Below are 19,666 nucleotides of genomic sequence, written 5' to 3' on the forward strand. Positions count from 1 at the left end.
ATGAACACTTCTTATGAAGAAATCACACATGACTTAGATGACCAAGGTGTTGTTTACAATGTCCTCCCTCTCCATGACATGTTGGCTGATAACGATGCATTGCGCTTCCCGGAGGTTCGTGCTGCAATGCATGCATTGCGTAGCTCAGGCCTCCCACCACCACCACCGCCGCCGCCGCCGCCGCCGCCGCCACTGCCCCCCCATCCATTTCTCGATGACGACAATGAGCAATTGTCACCATGTAACCATCTTGACGATGGGTTCAACCATGATGGTGAATTATATGAATCGATGGCATGGGAACTAGCTGGCAATGATGACATGGACCATGACCACCCTCCGCCAGAACGGACCCCTCCATCGAGTCCCCCACCTCACCTTGACAGTGGTGACCACGATCCCAATTCCGACCCCGACCCAGGCATAGGCTTAGACCTAGACATAGATGAAAATGAATCATCAATGATGGCATGGCGAGATAATGATGTGGACATGATGGATTGGCTACGACTCATCTTCGGCTTTCAAGAAGACAATGTAAAGAATCAGAGAGAGCATATCGTGCTTTTGCTTGCGAACTACCAGATGCGCGTCCAACCGCCTCCGAACCCCATTGACCACCTCGCACCAAAAGTAATCCGCCATCTCCGGAAAAAACTGCTTACCAACTATGTCAAATGGTGCTCTTTCCTTAAGAATATAAAGCCCAAGTATAACAAGGACTATAACCACAATCTTTGGCTTCACAAGAGCTGGAAGAAGAATAGCGTCACCCCCAGCCCCAGCGTAGGTTATTTAAGTGATGATGACGAGCAACGTGAGCTCCTCTACTGTTGCCTTTATCTCCTCATTTGGGGTGAGGCCGCCAACCTCCGCTTCATGCCGGAATGTCTATGCTACATCTTTCACAACATGGCATTTGAGCTGAATTGCATATTAGAAGGGAGGGACAGTAACTACATCCCTGCTTACTGCAAGAACAATGGGTTCCTTGAGGAGATAGTGAAGCCCATCTATAAGGCTGTGCAAGAAGAAGCTACAGCTTCCAAACATGGAAGAGCCTTTCACTCTGCATGGAGAAACTATGACGACATGAACGAGTTCTTCTGGTCACATAGCTGCATCTCTCTGGGATGGCCACCCGACAGCTCTTCCCTGTATTTGGCTACAGCTGCTCCTGCTCCTCCTCCTCAATTACAGTCACAATCAGCCAACCACCAAAGCCAACAACAACAACAAGAACAGCCCAAGCAGAAGATTCACAAAGTGCGGAAAACCGGGTTTGTGGAGCAACGTTCATTCATCAACATTTACCGCAGTTTCGACCATCTCTGGACTGGGCTCATCCTCATGCTTCAAGCCATGATGATTCTTGCATTTAATGGGGACGGCATACCTTGGCATGTGCTTTATGATCGGGATGTGCAAGGTACCATGCTTACCATCTTTGTCACGTGGTCAGGCCTTCGGATCCTGCAAGCCGTGCTTGACATGATCACCCAACGAAGCTTAATCTCCGCAGAGACAAGGCACGTTGGTGTCCGCATGGTCCTGAAGCTACTTGTGGCGTGTGGATGGACCTCCATCTTCTCCTTCTTGCTGGCACAGGTACAAAATATACATATGTACATATTGAACATTCATGATTCTTATATGAATTTTACGTTTGCTTTGGTAGTTACTGTAGTGGAATTGATTGATTTATTGATTGATTGAGACCGAGAGAGAGAGAGAGAGAGAGAGAGAGAGAGAGAGAGAGAGAGAGAGAGAGAGAATGTGTGTGTGTGTGTGTGGGAGTGTGTGGATGTATGTGCAATGTGCAAGAAAGAAAGAACGAAAGAACGAAAGAAAGAGAGAGGGTTTCTTATTATTTATTTATTTATTTATACATACATACATACTGATACTGATTACTGATACTGATACTGATACTGATACAGGTATGGATAAAGAGAACAGAAGATAGGGGATGGTCAGCAGAAGCAAACTTGCAGCTCCTCCAGTTCCTGGAGACTGCGGCTGTGTTCATCCTTCCGGAAATGGTAGCTCTACTTCTCTTCATCCTCCCGTGGATACGGAACTTTGCTGAGAGGACGGATTGGTGCATCTTCCATGTAATGACATGGTGGTTCCAGACACGCATGTTTGTGGCTCGAGGATTGCGCGAGAATGTTATCGACAATGTCAAGTATACAATGTTCTGGCTGGCTGTCCTCTCCGCCAAGTTCTCGTTTAGTTACTTCTTGCAAGTGAAACCCTTGGTAGAACCAACGAGGGAGCTTCTTAATCTTGGCCCAGTTTCCTTTGAATGGCATGAGGTTTTTGGGAACCACAACAGGTTCCTGGTAGCTGTCATCTGGGCTCCTGTCATTCTCGTCTACTTGATGGACATACAAATTTGGTATGCCGTGTTCTCATCGGGGATCGGGGCTATACTAGGCCTTTCCGCTCACATCGGGGAGATTCGCAACATGCAACAACTTAAGCTTAGGTTTCCTTTCTTTGCCAGTGCAATCACATTCAACCTGGCGCTACAGGAAGGGTTATTAGGAGTTGATATAACCCCACATTCCCGATGGATATCATTGCTTAAGGACATGTTGAGGAGGGTTAAGCTCAGGTATGGCTTAGGGAAAGACTACCGGAAATTTGAATCAAATACTCTGGAGGCACGCAAATTCGCGTACTTGTGGAATAAGATCATCCTCTTCTTTAGAGAAGAAGACCTTGTGAGTAACCACGAGGTGGAGCTACTAGAGATTCCAACCTCATCATGGGATGTGAGTGTGGTTCAATGGCCTTCCGTTTTCCTCTCCAACGAGGTCCTCATCGCCTTGAGTATCACTGAGGATTGGCATGGCCATGATGACAAGAGGCTATGGTCTAAAATATGCAAGAATGAGTATAGAAGGTGTGCTGTGGTGGAGTGTTATGATAGTCTGAAACACCTACTGTTCATGATACTGAAGGAGAAGAGCAAGGAACATGCGATCGTGAAATCTATATTCCAAGAGATAGAAGGGGATATGGAAGAAGGGAGGTTTTGTCAAATGTATAAGTTAGGTGAGTTAGTAGAGATACACTCTTGGGTCTTAACCTTAGTGAATGAGCTTTTAGAACCTAACCCATCTAATGAAAGCATAGTGGGAGCTCTACAAAATTTGTACGATGTGGTCATGAGAGACTTTCCACGAACTCAGAATGAAGCACGAGGAGAAAGAGAGTTGTTTCACATTGAAGAAGAAGAAGCAGAAGAAACTGGCCGCCTCCTCCATCATGAGATGGATTATATGAAGAGAAGGGAGCCTTTGCAAGGGCTACATGGTATTGCTGCTAGGGCAGCTAAACACAAGAGGCTACTCTTTGTGAAAGCAGTGCGTTCAATACCAAAAGAAAGGGAGGATCTCCAGCGTTGGGTACGACGCCTTCGGACGATCTTAAGCACTCGGGAGGCAATGAATAATGTGCCAAAGAATCTCGATGCTCGCCGACGTATTGCATTCTTTAGTAACTCTATCTTCATGAATATGCCTCGTGCTCCCTCAGTTGAAAGAATGTTTTCATTTAGTGTTCTCACTCCGTATTACAATGAGGATGTTATCTACAGTGATGATAAGCTATTGGAAGCAAACGAATATGGCGTGAACACACTCTTCTATCTTCAGAATGTCTACCCTGATGAATGGAAGAACTGGCTGGAACGGAAAGGATTGGATCGCATTGAGCATCCTTTACCACAGAACATGTTACTGGAGCTTAGGCTTTGGGCTTCCTACCGAAGCCAAACACTGGGCAGAACCGTGAGAGGAATGATGTACTATGTACACGCTCTTGAAACCCTTGCTTATCTTGACACCGCATCTGAGTTTGATCTCAAACAAGATCTTAATTCACTTGAGAGAGTCTCAGAGAGTTTCAAACCGTATTTCCCATCACCATCTGGCGATGGAAGTGGTACAAATATTAATAATGAGGGCAATATGCATATTATTAACATGAACAGAGCCACAACTCTACTGAAGTTCACTTATGTTGTAGCATGCCAGATCTATGGAGCCCATAAAGAGAAACAAGATCCAAAAGCAGCCGACATTCTCCACCTCATGAAGACGTACCCGGCCATGCGTGTTGCATATGTGGACGAGGATGAGAAACACAATAAGTACTACTCTGTTCTAGTTAAGTATGACTTTGAGCTGAAGAAAGAAGTTGAGATTTATCGGATCCAGCTCCCAGGGCCACTCAAGCTTGGAGAAGGAAAACCCGAAAACCAAAACCATGCTTTAATCTTTACTAGAGGAGATGCATTGCAAGCCATCGATATGAACCAAGACAATTACTTCGAAGAAGCTCTCAAGGTGAGAAACCTTTTGCAAGAGTTTACAAAACATTATGGATTGAGCAAACCGCAATTGTTGGGGGTACGGGAGCATGTGTTCACGGGATCGGTATCTTCTTTAGCTTGGTTCATGTCAGCACAAGAGAGTAGTTTTGTGACACTTGGCCAAAGAGTGTTGGCCAATCTTCTTAAAATAAGGATGCATTATGGTCACCCTGATGTCTTTGATAGGCTTTGGTTCCTAACAAGGGGGGGTATAAGCAAAGCCTCCAAAGTCATCAACATTAGTGAGGACATATTTGCTGGGTTTAATTGCACTCTAAGGGGCGGCAATATTACACATCATGAGTATATTCAAGTCGGGAAAGGGCGCGATGTTGGGTTGAATCAAATCGCAACTTTCGAGGCAAAAGTCTCTAGTGGGAATGGAGAACAGATGTTAAGTCGAGATGTTTATAGACTCGGCCATCGCCTTGACTTCTTTCGAATGCTCTCTTTCTACTACACTACAGTTGGGTTTTACATAAGTAGCATGATAACTATCCTAACTATCTATGTTTTCCTATGGGGCCGAGTATACCTCGCATTAAGCGGAATCGAAGATAGTATCGAAAGTAGCTTTTCGAATTCGGCCCTAACTGCCTCTCTCAATCAACAATTTCTAGTTCAATTAGGGATAGTGACTGCATTGCCGATGATGGTTGAGAATTCGTTGGAACGAGGTTTTAGCACAGCTATATGGGATTTCATGACAATGCAGTTAGAGTTGTGCACTGTCTTTTTCACATTCTCATTGGGCACAAAAGGTCACTACTTTGGAAGGACACTTTTGCATGGAGGTGCAAAATACCGTGCCACTGGGCGGAATTTTGTCGTAAAGCGCGAGAAATTCACCGTGAATTATCGCCTCTTCTCAAGAAGCCATTTCATAAAAGCCGTGGAGATTGTAGTTCTATTGATAATTTATGAGTCATATGGTGGTTTAGCTAAAAAGTCAGCGGTATACTTTCTATTGACAATGTCTAGTTGGTGTTTAGCATTTTCATGGGTCATGGCACCTTTCTTGTTCAATCCCTCGGGTTTTGATTGGTGGCAAATAGTGCAAGACTGCGATGAGTTTCACAATTGGCTATGGTACAAAGGAGGAGTTATGGGAACAAAACCCGAGGAGAGTTGGGAAGTGTGGTGGAATAATCACTATGATTACCTAAGAACCACAGGGTTTTGGGGTAAAGTGGTTGAAGTCATCCTAAGCCTAAGGTTCTTCCTCATCCAATATGGTGTGGTTTATAGGCTTCACATTGCTTCCAATAACAAGAGCATCATTGTATACCTTCTCTCTTGGCTATATATATTAGGGGCCTTGTTAGTTTGTATTCTATTAGCTTATGCCGAAGAGAAGTACTCAGCAAGATCCCATCTATACTATAGAACAATCCAACTCTTGGTCACTCTTTTTATTGGTTTTATCATTATATTGCTCCTTGAAATGACCCCCTTCCAATTCTCGGATCTTTTCCTTAGTCTTTTGGCATTTATTCCCACAGGATGGGGGCTTATCAATATTTGCCTAGTCATGAGACCTCACCTTGTGAAAACTCGTGTTTGGCCAATTGTTGTCGCAATTGCACGTCTTTATGAGTTTGCCATTGGGATCATGGTTATGATTCCTTTGGGAATCTTATCTTGGTTTCCTGGATTCCAAAAAATGCAGACAAGAATACTCTTCAATCAAGCTTTTCTTAGAGGTCTTCATATCCAGAAAATACTCTATGGAAGGTTAATGTCCAAGAGACGTCATCCTCACGGTTCAGACTCCATTATGTGACTACTAATACTCAAGTGTTTCCCTTTAAAATCATAATTTCTGTAAGAATGAAAGCTATGTAACTGTTTCCATCAGCTTAAGTAAGCTATATATATGTTCCAAGAAACCAAGTTTCTCATAAGAAAACTATTATTTAATATTTCCCAAGAAAACTATTATTTCGTTTTACAAAACGAGAAGTTTCTTCTAACAAACTTTGTTTTTGGTTTCGAAAAGCTATATATATTTATGGAAAAATTGATTTTATCTACAATATTTTTGTTGGGATGGTCTTATAATTGTCTCCTCATATGTTAATATAATCTTTATCTAGGATTGTTAGCAAGGTAGGTTGGTGGAGTTTCGATATTGCTCATTGTAATATTTATCTAGGATTGTTAGCAAGGTAGGTTAGCAAAATGTAAAAGAAAGACTTTACATGTGCAAGTGTGTGCAAATAAATCAACATGTGTTCTTTTTTTGTGAATTTTGATGTCAAAATAATAGTCTCAATATTCTGTACATAGAATGTGCTCAAAGAGCACTGTTATACAAGTCCATAAAGGACTGACAGGTATTTCAATGCTCACATGAGCGACTATCACTGGCTCTCAAAAATATGCCTACGTACTAGGATGGATCCGTAGGCCTCTAACGGCCTACCGGTTTCAATCCGATAAGGGTCTCCGATCCGGCTCTTGGTTTCGGATATCATCCATGCATTCCCCGTGCAGGAAGCCGAGGAGACGGTTTACACGCAAAGAAAAAGGGAAGAAGAAGGTGTTGGATTATGGCATGGATAGGAACGAGTCGGATCGACACGAGTCTGACTCCGAGGGAAGTGACGACGGGTCTTTGAGAGCGAAGTCCACGTTAGCCATGAAAGCCTCAACATTGGCTAATGAGCAATTACGCCGATCAACCCGCCAGAAGAACCCTGTTGTGCGGTTCGGTTACAACGAGTACATGGCGCATCACTATGCATACATGATGCGTGTAGCGGAAGTGCGTGAGCCAGAGAGCTACGTAGAAGCGGCGAAGGACGCGAATTGGCGTGCCGCAACGGAGGAAGAGATGCGCGCATTGGCAGAGAATGAAACTTGGGACTTGATTGACGCACCAAAAGGTGTGAAGCCTCGGATGTAGGTGGGTGTACAAGGTCAAGTACAACATTGACGGCTCGACCAACCGCTACAAGGCCCGGTTAGTAGCAAAAGGCTACGCGCAGAAACACGGCATCGACTACAATGAAATGTTTGCGCCGGTCGCGAAGATGACGACCGTTCGTGTTTTGCTCGTAGTCGCACCGTCCGTCCTCTCCGGTGAAGTCGAACTTCAGTATGTTCCGACGGATCGGCAAAACGCCGACATCTTCACCAAGCCTCTTGGTTTTGACAAGTTGCTGCAATTCTCGGGTGCGCTTGGGTTGCGTCACCTCGACGTGCTGAACTTGAGGGGGAGAGACGTTCCGGAAGACGAAGACCGCGACGCCGAGTTGGATGACGAATTCGATTTCGGACCGGTTGAAGAAGTCGAGGGCGGACCCGCGGAAGATTCCGAAAGGAGACATAAGGGGAACAGTTGAGAGAAAGAGCCAAAGCCAACCAAGGGCGAGAAGACCGAGGATGAGTTGGAGACAGCCAAGTCCAACGAGAGAGAAAACCGATCGGAGGAAGCCGAGTTGGTTCAGATGTTTGATTCGGATACGTTGAATCAACCAAGGGCCAAGCGGAAGAGAAGGCAACAGAAGAGGCGCCAACACCGCAACAACAAGGAAGCCGAGAAGGGCTGTGTGAGCAGACAAGTCGACCGAAAGGGTCAAGACGCGTGGAATCGAACAAGTCGAGGAGTGCGAGCGAAGCGTGAAGCCAGAAGGAACTGAAGAGCAGATCCGGAAGAGTAGATGGAACCTCAAGTTGAGCTTGAGGGGGAGTGTTGAGATACAAGCTCAACATTGGCCGGATTGGCCGTGCAAGCCGAGAACCGAATCGGTTAGGCCGGACCGGTGCGTAAAACGGGTGTGTAAACCAGTACGCAAACCGGTGCGTAAACCGCGAGGCTGTTGGAAAGATATTCCGTGTAGGAATATATTTTGGGAGTTAGCGTAGAGCTCAGTTATGAGCATTGAAGTACATGTTAGTACTTCAGTCAGTCCGTATGGACTTGTATAAAAGTGCTCACTGAGCACGTCCTATGTACAGATTGAGTATTATTTTTTAATCGAGTTTTTCTGTGTGCTCTCTCTCTATCTCTCCCGCGTGCTCTGCATATACAAGCTCTCCATTAAACCTGCGTATTTACTGCGTTCGATTTCCTATTGCTTCCGCACGCTATTCTTCACAAAACTCGACACACACATAGAGTACGCATATGTAGGAGAGATAGATAGATAGATAGATAGATAGATAGATAGATAGATAGATAGATTATATTATCGTCTTCGGAGATCAAATATGACCTATGAGACCAAAAATATTACATTTCACATGATACGTGTGAAAGTGAGTAGTGACTCTCAATGTTCAAGAACTTTACCAATGAATGTTGCAATCGAGAGTGCACATTGTGGTTGTGAGAGAGAGAGAGAGAGAGAGAGAGAGAGAGAGAGCAGAACATAAAACTCTATTCAAAATAATACTCTCAATATTCTGTACATAGAATGTGCTCAGAGAGCACTGTTATACAAGTCCATAAAGGACTGACAGGTATTTCAATGCGCACATGAGCGACTATCACTGGCTCTCAAAAATATGCCTACGTACTAGGCTGGATCCGTAGGCCTCTAACGGCCTACCGGTTTCAATCCGATACGGGTCTCCGATCCGGCTCCTGGTTCCGGATATCATCCGGATATCTTTTTTTGTGAATTTTGATGTGTGTGCACATTGGCACATGCATGTGCTTTAATATGAACATGATGATTTAAATATGAGCGTTAGGGGTTTGTGCATGCTTGACTGCCAAGTTTGTAAATATTTAAAATGTGAATGGTAACTATTTACATGTATATGAATTTGGTTGATATGTGTGTATTTGTGTGTATGTTTTATTAAGTTATGTGTATATTTGTAAGTCCCATGGAAAGGTGTATATTTGTAGGAAACAAAAAATATATTTGTAAAGGGGAGTATGTGTGAAGGTGTTAATGGTACTTTGGATATATATATATATATATATCGGAAAGCGCTACTTGCCCCCCCCCATTTTGGCTATCCCTCCCTCCCCCCCATTTTTTTTACAATTGGATGAAGCAAGTCAGGCACCACTGTAGTCTCTCTCCAATCCAGTGGTGGTGACTAGGAAGCGAGGTCGCCCTGCAGGGTCGAAGAACAAAAAAGGCCAACCAAAGGGAGAAGTCACTATTTGAGTACTCTACCGGTCGCAAATGTTCCAAATGTGGGCAAGCTGGTCACAATGCACACACTTGCGATATGCGAGAATCTAAGCTATGTTGAGTTTATTAATTAATTAATAAACAATTTCATTTGGTTATATTACTTTCTATAAATTTAATGGGGGGGGGGGGGGGGGGGATAGCCAAAATGGGGGGGGCAAATAGCGCTTTCCTATATATATTGTGAAATGCACATAGAGAGAATCCAAAGTAGTCTATCTTGGTCCTTACTTCCTGCTTAATTTATAGTTGATATAGATATACCCATTTGGGTTGGTTTGACTACCAACTAATGCATGCTAAAAAGGTGGCACAAAGGCACAAAGGTACACCATAGCATGAAGGCTTGTGCTTGCTAAATAAAAGGTGGTATAAAAGTACACCGCCCTTCTGTTGGAGTATTAGACCGTCAATGCGGAAATAGGACATCATCTATACTAAGAAGATCACCTAGTTAGCTTATTAAAGCATGATCAAAGAGAGAGAGAGTGAGAGACAAAGACAAAGAGGCACACAATATGTAATTGTATTATTCAAACTCAAAGATACAACCAATAGAGGCAACAACACTTTGGGCTAGGTTACAAAGCTATTTATATACTAACTAGGCTAGGGCAACTACCCTTTGATATACTTACAGAATTGTCCTAAACCTAGTTTGTGCTAAGTGTGAACACGACCATTATACACCTATATTCGATACTTCCCCGTAATGGGCGTATACACTATGGAGAAACTTGTAATATGAAACAAGATGTACAAGTTATACAAAGACATGTTTGAGTAGATCGGCCTGTAGTTGAATCAATGACGATCGAGAGGAAACAAAGGCCAAATCGGCTGGTTCGAGTACAGAAGTTGGTTCAGTTGTTAAGGCTGAGTGCTCGAAGCTATCTTGTTGTTCGACTTGATCAAACTGAATACTCCTTAAGCTCATCTGGTGCCGAAGTGACTGAAATCGTTCAGTTGCGAGACACTTGGTCATCCCATCTGATATGTTGTCGGTTGTGGAGATATTCTCAAGGACGAGCTTCCTTGAAGTTGTGTAGTCCCGAACAAAGTGATACCAAACGTCGATATGCTTGGAGGCGTTGTGATGAACTAGATTCTTCGACAGAGCAACAACACCTTGATTGTTGTTGTAGATCATTGTAGCCGAATTAGGGTCGGCTTGTCGAAACGTACACGCCATTTGACCGAGCCTTAGAGTCTCTTTCGCCGCATCGGACGTGGCCACGCTTTCCTCCTTGGTCATTCAAGTGGCCATGCACTCCTGAAGTTTCAACTTCAATGAAATTGCTCCATTACCGAATTTGAAGTAGTATCTGGTGGTTGACTTTCAACTATCCACATAGCCGGCATAGTCCGAGTCGGTGTAACTGACTATGCCTGGGTTCTTGTTCGGACCGAAAAGGATGCCAAGATCTTGTGTGCCCACAAGGTATCTAAATACATGCTTGACTGCATTCCAATGCGATTGACCTAGGTTGTGCATGATCTGCTAACGACTCCTACGACGTGAGCAATGTCATGTCGTGTCACGACCATCGCGTACATCAAGGAGCCAATTGCCGGTGCATACGGTATCAACTTCATATGTTCACCCTCCAAACTGGATGTAGGGCAGTCTCATTGAGACAACCGAAGATTAATGGGGAGCAGGGTCGAAGTAGATTTGGCCGAGTGCATGTTGAAGCACTCAAGGACATGTTTGATGTAGTTGGCTTGAGAGAGAAGCAATTGTCGCTGATTCTGGAACCGACTAATCTTCATGCTGAGAATGTGTTGAGTAGGACCTAGGTCTTTCATTGTGAACTTTAACTGTAGTTGTTGAACACGATCGGCAAGCCCTTCAGCATGTCGGCCGAAGAGTAGCATGTCATCCACATATAAGATGAGGAAGATATTCATGAGACCCATCTTTAGCTATTTTTGTGAAGAGGTAGTGGTCCTCATAGCTCTTTGAGAAGCCAACGGACTGGATAAAATCATCGAACTTCTTATACCACTTCTAACAGCATCAATAAGAAGTTACTTTGGTATTGTTGGTATGTTTTAAATGATGATCTGTTGTGAATTTGGAAGTTGGTTGGGGTAGCCATCTACATGTTAGAGAGCTCTTCTATTGTGATATGGGTTCTTCTATTGTGTGAAAGGTAATAATGCTTGTCTACATGTGATCATGCTCTGTTTTTGTTGCATGGTCTCGTCATTTCTACACACTATTTATTCGTATGATCCTTTCCTCTGCTTTGCCTTTCCCTCATCCACTACTTCATTGTAAATAGATGGGCACTTTGTCTATTGGGTTTACCTTTCCTAGCAGTTGAGAGTTGATCGTAAACAGACAAAGGGTTTTGAAATATGGATTTGACCCACTCAAGCTAATAATTTAATCACACAAAGAAATCAGTTAAGAGGTATGAAGGATTCCAACATTTCAATTTGATATTCCAAAAGCTAATAATTCGTCCATGCAACAAAACTGTCCATGCACAAAACTTGAGAGATGTTACTTCCTAATGGTTTCACCCACATATGAAGAGATTGAAAGTTGAAAAGAATTGAAGACAAATATACACAACCAGCTGTTTCTCTTAGGACCTGGATTACATTGTTTAGAACTTCAACTATCATAACATAAATTCAAAGAAGCAGGCATCTCCTCGTTGCCGAACACTTTAACGTCTGATGAGAGGTTTCAGTCAGCCATGTACATATAAGACAGATGCAAATGAATACACAAGATTGAGCAAAATGCCCTAACATTAGGAGTAATCCAAAACTTTTAAAATCTGCGGGAGGTTCATCTGAAAACTCATGATCTGTTGGGCCACATAGGGTCAATTGTTTATGATGAAGGTTGACATTGCCATGCCTAATGGAGATACACAGACGTCCCTAAAGTAGATATAAAGGGCAGAAAAGGTTATTTTTATATTAGTTTTCAACTTAAAAGGTAAGTCATTGTTCATTCAATGTAGTATGATCGATTTTCAAAGTTAGCGTTGCCGTGTCACATTGTGTTTTATGAATCTCTTTTTTGTCCCCGCTCAATTTTATACTCACTAATGTGTTTTATGATACTCTATGCACAAACTTGTTTATTACTGATGACATGAATGAGTTACTTATTTGGTTGATCAAAATGTAGTCACAAATGGTGGTGTTGCAAAAGAGATGTTTTGTCTCTAACTAAATTTAAGCATAAATCAGGGTATGTTTGAATGGGATTTTCTATTTTCTCGATGCTAGAATCTCGACTTCTTCATTTTACTTACGCAAATTGACTTTATTCGATTAGCAAGTAGATTTGGTTGTCTTTATCTACTTCAACTTGTACAAATTCGAATCCATGCCTGCCAGCTTATTTCTTATTATTATTGAGTCCATCATAGAGGAGGAAGAACTCGTAAAAGAAGAAGCATTGGAGGCAGAGAGCGTCAACTTGAGTCTGAATTCAATAATTTATAAGAACATGAATCCAAAAACTACAATGATGAGGTAGTTTGAAATTTCAGTAGTTTGAATGCATGATAATAGTACAATTGTAGATTATGGTATGGATGTCACCATTTCAAAGCCTTCTTATCGTAAAAAACATTTGTTGAATGAATTAAATAGCTTTCAATGTTGTTAAGTCATTAAAATGAAAGGAAAGGATATTAATTTGGATGTACTGATGGTATACTTTTTTGTTTCAAGAGTTGAGTCTTCTTGAAAAATGCACAGAGTTAAGGATGCTTGCTCAACAACTTCCGGTACTAATACTACCAGTGTTCAAACTGATGTTGCCTGTCAGGAATCTAAACGTTTTACATGTCAAGTGACATGCTTAAATGCATTTGTCGTTTACAAGAGGCCATCACATGATTTTCTTATGTGGCAAACCTCAAAAAAGGCTTACAAAGTTTATTTGGAATTGCATGCGCTATGCACTGCCTCTTTGTTCAGGACACCTCCCTTTTCTTTACCTTTATCTATGGATTTCAAGCTCATGTATCACAGATAACATCCGGAATCAAGATACTTTCTATTTGAGACTCTTTTCTATAGCTATAAATACAATAGCATTGGCAAAACATTGCTTGCAATGGCAATGTAGTTGTGTACAAGTAAGATATATAAGCACAGATAAGGTATAGAATGTGTAGTAACACAACAGATCTAGATTTGATTTAGTAACACTTATAAAATATTGAGCTCATTTCTTGTTTCCGAATGGTATATGATGACATAATTTTTTTTTTTTGTAGATAGAAAATAGGGAAGCTGAATTATCTCTACAGGATGAAAATGAACAAAGTGTTGAAGAGGTAACAAATCTGCTGAAGGAATATGCTGACGACATTAAAGCACGTAAAGAAGACTTACAAAAATTGCAAGTAGATTGAAGCATTTTATTCAAAGAGTAAGGTTCAACTTTGAATTTTAGATTAAACATTGTCTGAAGCATATACATCCTACTTGAAATTTCCTGAAGTATAGGACATCTCTTATGTTTCCCTTACTCAATAAGGAAGAAAGTAAGCCCCTGTGTTCTTTCCTTTCATGAGGACAACAAATTCTGTGTAGATCTCTTGTTGTAGAATAGTGTCCTGCTACCTTGTCCATCTATTCTGCCTTTTTGACCTAATGGTTTTGTAGGTGTTGAGCTCTACTTAAATGAAAGAAACATGTTGGTCTGTCAACAATATACAAAAAGCCTTAATAATACTATATCTTCTTTAACCTCCTGGTTGGGTCAGATGTAAGATCTAGTGTCACATAATGCTATTGATTACTATAAAGAATCGGGTATGATTCTTGTGTATCGGAAGAGATGTGTGTTATGTGTATGTGTGAGAGGAATTAGAGGAGAGATGAGAGAACACAAGATAGATAGAAAATAAAGGAATACTCAAGAAGAAGGTATATATTTCACAAGTAGAATAAGAATTACAAAATGTAGCATAATAAGGAGTCACAACCGACTTAGTATAAAGTATGAGGAGGGTGCTTTATATAGAGTCACCCTCTCTCTTCATTAACTTACAACAACCACTCTCTCTCTTGGGGAATGTGAAGAATCATAGTCATGGGGAATATGTAACTCATTAGTTATGTGTCATAGAATATGATTCTATGACACATAGTTAATGTGTATAGAGTAGTGGTGTAACTCTTGACCTTTGAGTAATCATACATTCTCAAAAGGTGTGTCAACATGTTGTGTGTCATAGAATATGATTCTATGACACATAGTTAATGTGTATAGAGTAGTGGTGTAACTCTTGACCTTTGAGTAATCATACATTCTCAAAAGGTGTGTCAACATGTTGTGCTATGTTGAACTTGATTCTCAACACACCCCCTCAAGCTCAACTCGGGTTGGTTCCTTTCGATTGATGTCTGCTTCGGTTGATATCCAGTTTGGACGATCTCCGATGTCCGCTTCGGCTCGTACCTGGTTCGGACGGTATCCGGTTCTCGCTTGTACTCCCCCTCAAGCTTGGCAAGTCAGGGATCGTCAATCCAAGGTCTGACATGAATTGCTGAAGCTTGTCGGCTCCTAAGGCTTTGGTGAAGATGTCGGCCGTCTAAAGATTCGTGTTGATGTGTTGAAGGTCGACATCTCCGGCCTGTACGCACTCTCGAATGAAGTGATAGTGCACTTTGATGTGCTTTGTGTGCGCGTGGAACACCGGGTTCCGAGCAAGATATATACTGCTCATATTGTCGTAGTAAATGGGAGTTGGATCCTTGATGGGGACGCCCAGATCCTTCAAAATCCTCTTGAGCCATACGGCTTCACATGCAGCTACGACTGCGCCCCTGTATTCGGCCTCCGTACTCGAAAGTGCGACTGTAGGCTGCTTCTTACTACTCCAAGATATTGCTCCGCTACTGAGCGAGAAGACAAATCCGGAGGTCGATCGTTGATCAACTTTGTAGCCTGCCCAGTCCGCGTCTGTGTGCCCTTCGAGTCGTATTGGTGTGGCTGATGCGTAGAGAATGGTGTAATCCATTGTGCTGCTCACGTATCATAATACTCGCTTAGCGCAATCTAAGTGAATGTCGCACGGTTTTTGCATGAATCTGAGAAGTCCGACTGGATAGCTAAGGTCGGGTCGAGTGATCGTGAGATAGATGAGGCTCCCAATTAGTTGACGATATAGGGTCGGCTCGTACTCGTCTGTGCCGGAGTTAGCATCTAGTTTGAGGTTTTGATCGAGAGGCATAGCGATCGATTTGCACTCACTCATCCGGAACTTGTATAACAAGTTGAGAATGTAGTGCCGTTGAGAGATCATAATGGCGGTCGGAATCCGAATTACTTTGATGCCAAGGAAGTACTGGAGCTCCTTCATGTCCATCATCTCAAATTTTCCGGAAAGGAGGGACTTGACCTTGTTGATGTCGACTAGACTTTCACCTCCAATGACCAGATCATCCACGTATAGGATGATGACAATTAGGCTTCTAGAGTCGTGTCATACGTAGAGGGAGTTGTTGGGTTTCGACATTTGAAAGTTGATTTGATGAAGATAGTGGGTAATCTTCGAATGCCAAGCACGCGGTGCTTGCTTAAGACCGTAGAGTGGCTTCTTGAGTCGGCATGTTGTCTGCCTGGCCAGACTAGCCTCAACACCGGTGTCTATCCGACACTTCTCCAAAGGGGTGGTAAGGATTGGATGCTAGGTTACACGCGTAAGATGATTACAATTAAGCACAGACGGTAAACAATACGAAGATACAGATAAACACGCAATAATTACGTTTGTATTACTTCCGTCAAACCCTTTACAAATCATCGGATCCTTTTATAGGCATCCGACAAGGTTACAATCGGTGCGCTTAGGCAACCGACATCTGAATCGGTCCGGATCCGGATCGGTACAACTGTACCGGATCCGTCCCTCCGAATAATAATTCTACTATTATTTACTTCCTATTATCCGATCCGACTCCGCCTTCCCACTTGTCCTTGCTCTTCTGACCGGCCAACACATGGCACTTCCGTGGGAAAGTGCCTTGCACTTCGAATCCACTCCCGGCCTCATTCTTCCTCCAAAATATCGAGCACACTCTGCTCGATGGTGTCAAGTGGTGCTTCTTCCTCCTGTTCCTTGCCTGCCTGGTCTCCGACCTCCGGTTGGGTTGGCTGTTCCGTAAAAATTTGCTGCTCCGGCTCTGCTTGATTCCGTGGTGCCGGTGCTTCCTCGCCGCTTCGTCCGGGTTCTTCTTGTTCTCCCTCTGTTCCAGGCTCTGTTCTGTTACCAGTGTCGCTTTCTCCGGTCTCGACTGGTTGGCTTGGTACGCCTCCTTCCTCTGCTCTGGTGTCTTCCGGTCTCAGCTCTTCTTCTTCTCCGGCATCGGTCTGCTCCTGCTCTTCTTGATTTCCTTCGAACAGAAGTTCTTCTTCGGGTATTCCTTGTCGGGGTTGTTCGGTGTCGGTTGGTTCAACTTCAGCCGGTCGCTCTCCCTCACTTATAGTGATTGGCATCGTTCTTCCCTTGGCTTCCTGTCGTAACCGGTCTTGCTCGTATTTCTCCAACTCCAACTGCGTTGCGAGCTGCCCGTCATCCAACCTCTCTACCAACCCTCGTATTTCTTTGAGATGTTCTTCCGCTAAAGCGTAGAAATCCTCCGACAATTCTTCCCGAATGGCGCCGATACTTTCTTCATCCATCTTGTAGAACTTGTCACCGGTCTTCCTCCGATTCTCGGCATCCGCTCGGAGTGTCTGCAGCTCGGCTGCCTGTTGTGACCACTCCTTCCATAGCTTTTCCGTACTTTCGTTGATGTTTGCCTGAGCTCGGGTACTCCAACCTGACATGATGAGCTTGATCCGGTCAACCCCCGCCTTAGCATGCGCATAAGCTTCTTGCTTTTCCTTCCTTGCCCGTTTTATAATGTCGACCATTATCTGAGCCTGGGCCTCGTAATCCGCTTTCTGCTTTTCATAGGTACTTTGCAGTTTGCTGATCGTGAAGGTCGATCTTTCCTTTTCTTCATTCCTGATCTTGGTCAGATCTAGCTTTTCCCGCCTTAGCGCCTCTAATTCCTTCCTTCTCTCCGTCACTTGGGCTATTTCCGCCGACAATGCTTCCTTTTTGGCACTGACCTCATCCATTGCCTTAGCCAGATCTAATCGGGTCTCTTTGAGCTGTTCTTTCAGCTTCTCTATTTGCCGGTCGTAGTCTGCTGCCCGTTTCTTGTTGTCCGACTCGGCCTGCTTGTGATCTTGGTAGAGACGGTCGAAGTCCTCCGTCTTCTGCTTCAGGTGTCGGTTTGCTTGAGCTCTTAATCGGTCGTCCCGGTCCTTCTGTTGTTGGAGTTCTTCCTGCAGTCGTTCTATCTCCTACTCGGCATGTCGACGCAGTCGGTCCTTCTCCTTTTGCAGCTTCTCTTTTTCTTCTTGCAGTCGGTCATTAGTGGCTCGGCCTTTCCGGAGGCCTTCTTCCATTTTCCGTCTGTCGTCCTCCACCACTTTCCGCTGCTCCCTTTCTTTTTCCCTTAATGCCTCCTGAGCTTTTAACTCCTCTCGTAAGGTTTCTATTATTTTTTCGGTCTCAGGGCCGGTTTGCAAGGCTACCGGTTCCGGTTCCGGTTCTGGTTGCTTCCTTGTTGTCCCGACCGGCTCGGTAACAACTTGTGCTTGTTGAATTCCTTCCCTTGCCTGCAACAACTCCCCTTGCATTTCCTCGATCTGTGTTCGGAGTGCGATCAACTCCTGAGTTGTTGTATGCGTCAGCTGTTGCCTACACGTTTCTTCTTCCTCTAACTGGTCCGCTACTCCCGATAACTGCTCCGAAAGCCATCTCAACCATTGTGGCTTTGTGCTTCCTGTGTCGGGGTGGCCTTGCTCACTTCTACTCCTTAACTCAGGCTGTGTTTCCGGCCTTTTCTCTGGCTCCGACGCTTGTTCATTCCTCTTCTCTGGGATGACCGGTTCTCTGAAGTCCGGCAAAACCGGTGTCGGTGCTGCTTCCCTCGGTACGGGTTCCGGTACTGCTTCCGCCTCGGCTATTGGAGGTGGTCCTTGTGCCCTCTGCTGAGTTTTGTCAACTGGTGGAGCCAGTCCTTTCACCCGTCTCTCCCGACCTTGTCTTGCTGGGAGTCTTACCAGTGGTTCGGATGAGTCTTCTGTTTCAGTTTCCTCCTCCGGTGCGGCTACCAGACGGACCTTTTGTATAAAGACCTCTGGTTCCGGTTCCGGCCGTCGCAGCGTTATATTGATTGGTTTGAGCGCTATCGGTTCCTCCTCGGCCGATTTCCCTTTGCCTTTTCCTGCCGGTTTTGCCTTTGTTGCCGGTTCCTGTTGCTGTCGGGATGGTCCTTCCCCCCGCTGTTCTGCTTCTTGCTGGGTCCATCCGGGGGTGTGTTTCTCCAGGATCTGTCGGCGCTTTGTGACCTTTTTCGGCGTCGTCTCCTGCCGACCTCTTTTCTTTTGTGTGATGGGGAGCACCGGTGGGACTAACACCATTAGCCATTGTGCTATCCCGGCCCATGGCTTTTTTCCTTCCACAAGATTCTTGATGGCCTCCTTCAATCCTTCGGTTATGAAATGGAGCCAGTCCACTTGTAATCCTTCGTACGCTGCTATTAAGAACGCTGCTCGGTACCTGGCTATGGCCGGGGGACGAGGATTCACGAATCCGTATTCCATCATGGCGCGGGCCACTTCTCCGAACAACAGGTTCTCTCCGCCCTGCGTTCGGTACGCCTTGCTGCTGATAGAATACTCACCGAAATATTCGAACAGGATTTCACTTGAAGGGTTTTCGATTGTTTGAAGTCCTCCTGCTTTTATCCACGTGAGCGCCTACACCGCTCCTTCCGTGATTTCTGATAAATCAATCGATGCTGCCGCCTGCTCTGGTTCTGCGTGTGGTGGAGCGTCGGCGATCCTCAGCAATCCTTTTAACCCGTTCTCCCTCATCCATTGGCGTGCCTCCTCCAACAGTACCATTGTTTCGAGTTCTTCTTTTGCTGTCTGTTGTTCGGAATCGGGCTGTGTGTGCGCTGTGCGTCGGATCGCTCTTCTGTGCTTCTGCGCCTGTGTGTAGGAAAATTCGTAAAATGTAAGTCCTTCGTAGGCCTGTGTCTTATATAGTGGGTCTTGCGTCGAGCCGCCCTTTTT

At 44.2% G+C, this 19,666-nt stretch overlaps 1 non-coding gene and 1 pseudogene across 2 annotated transcripts; both read left to right on the forward strand.

The window, feature by feature from the left end:
* Positions 1–6,273, forward strand: LOC147855386 (callose synthase 11 pseudogene; annotated as a pseudogene). The gene is made up of 2 exons (XR_015530789.1): positions 1–1,608; positions 1,941–6,273. The product of XR_015530789.1 is annotated as a callose synthase 11 pseudogene (transcript).
* On the forward strand, positions 3,799–3,879 carry LOC147855387 (small nucleolar RNA J33). Its single transcript, XR_015530949.1, has one exon. It is a non-coding gene; the product is annotated as a small nucleolar RNA J33 (small nucleolar RNA).
* Positions 6,274–19,666: the final 13,393 nt, after the last annotated feature.

The sequence above is a fragment of the Azolla caroliniana genome, unplaced genomic scaffold, assembly GCF_043228905.1.
Source record: "Azolla caroliniana isolate FFs.n. ecotype wild unplaced genomic scaffold, voAzoCaro1.0.p SCAF_14, whole genome shotgun sequence".
NCBI classification, from domain to species: Eukaryota; Viridiplantae; Streptophyta; class Polypodiopsida; order Salviniales; family Salviniaceae; genus Azolla; species Azolla caroliniana.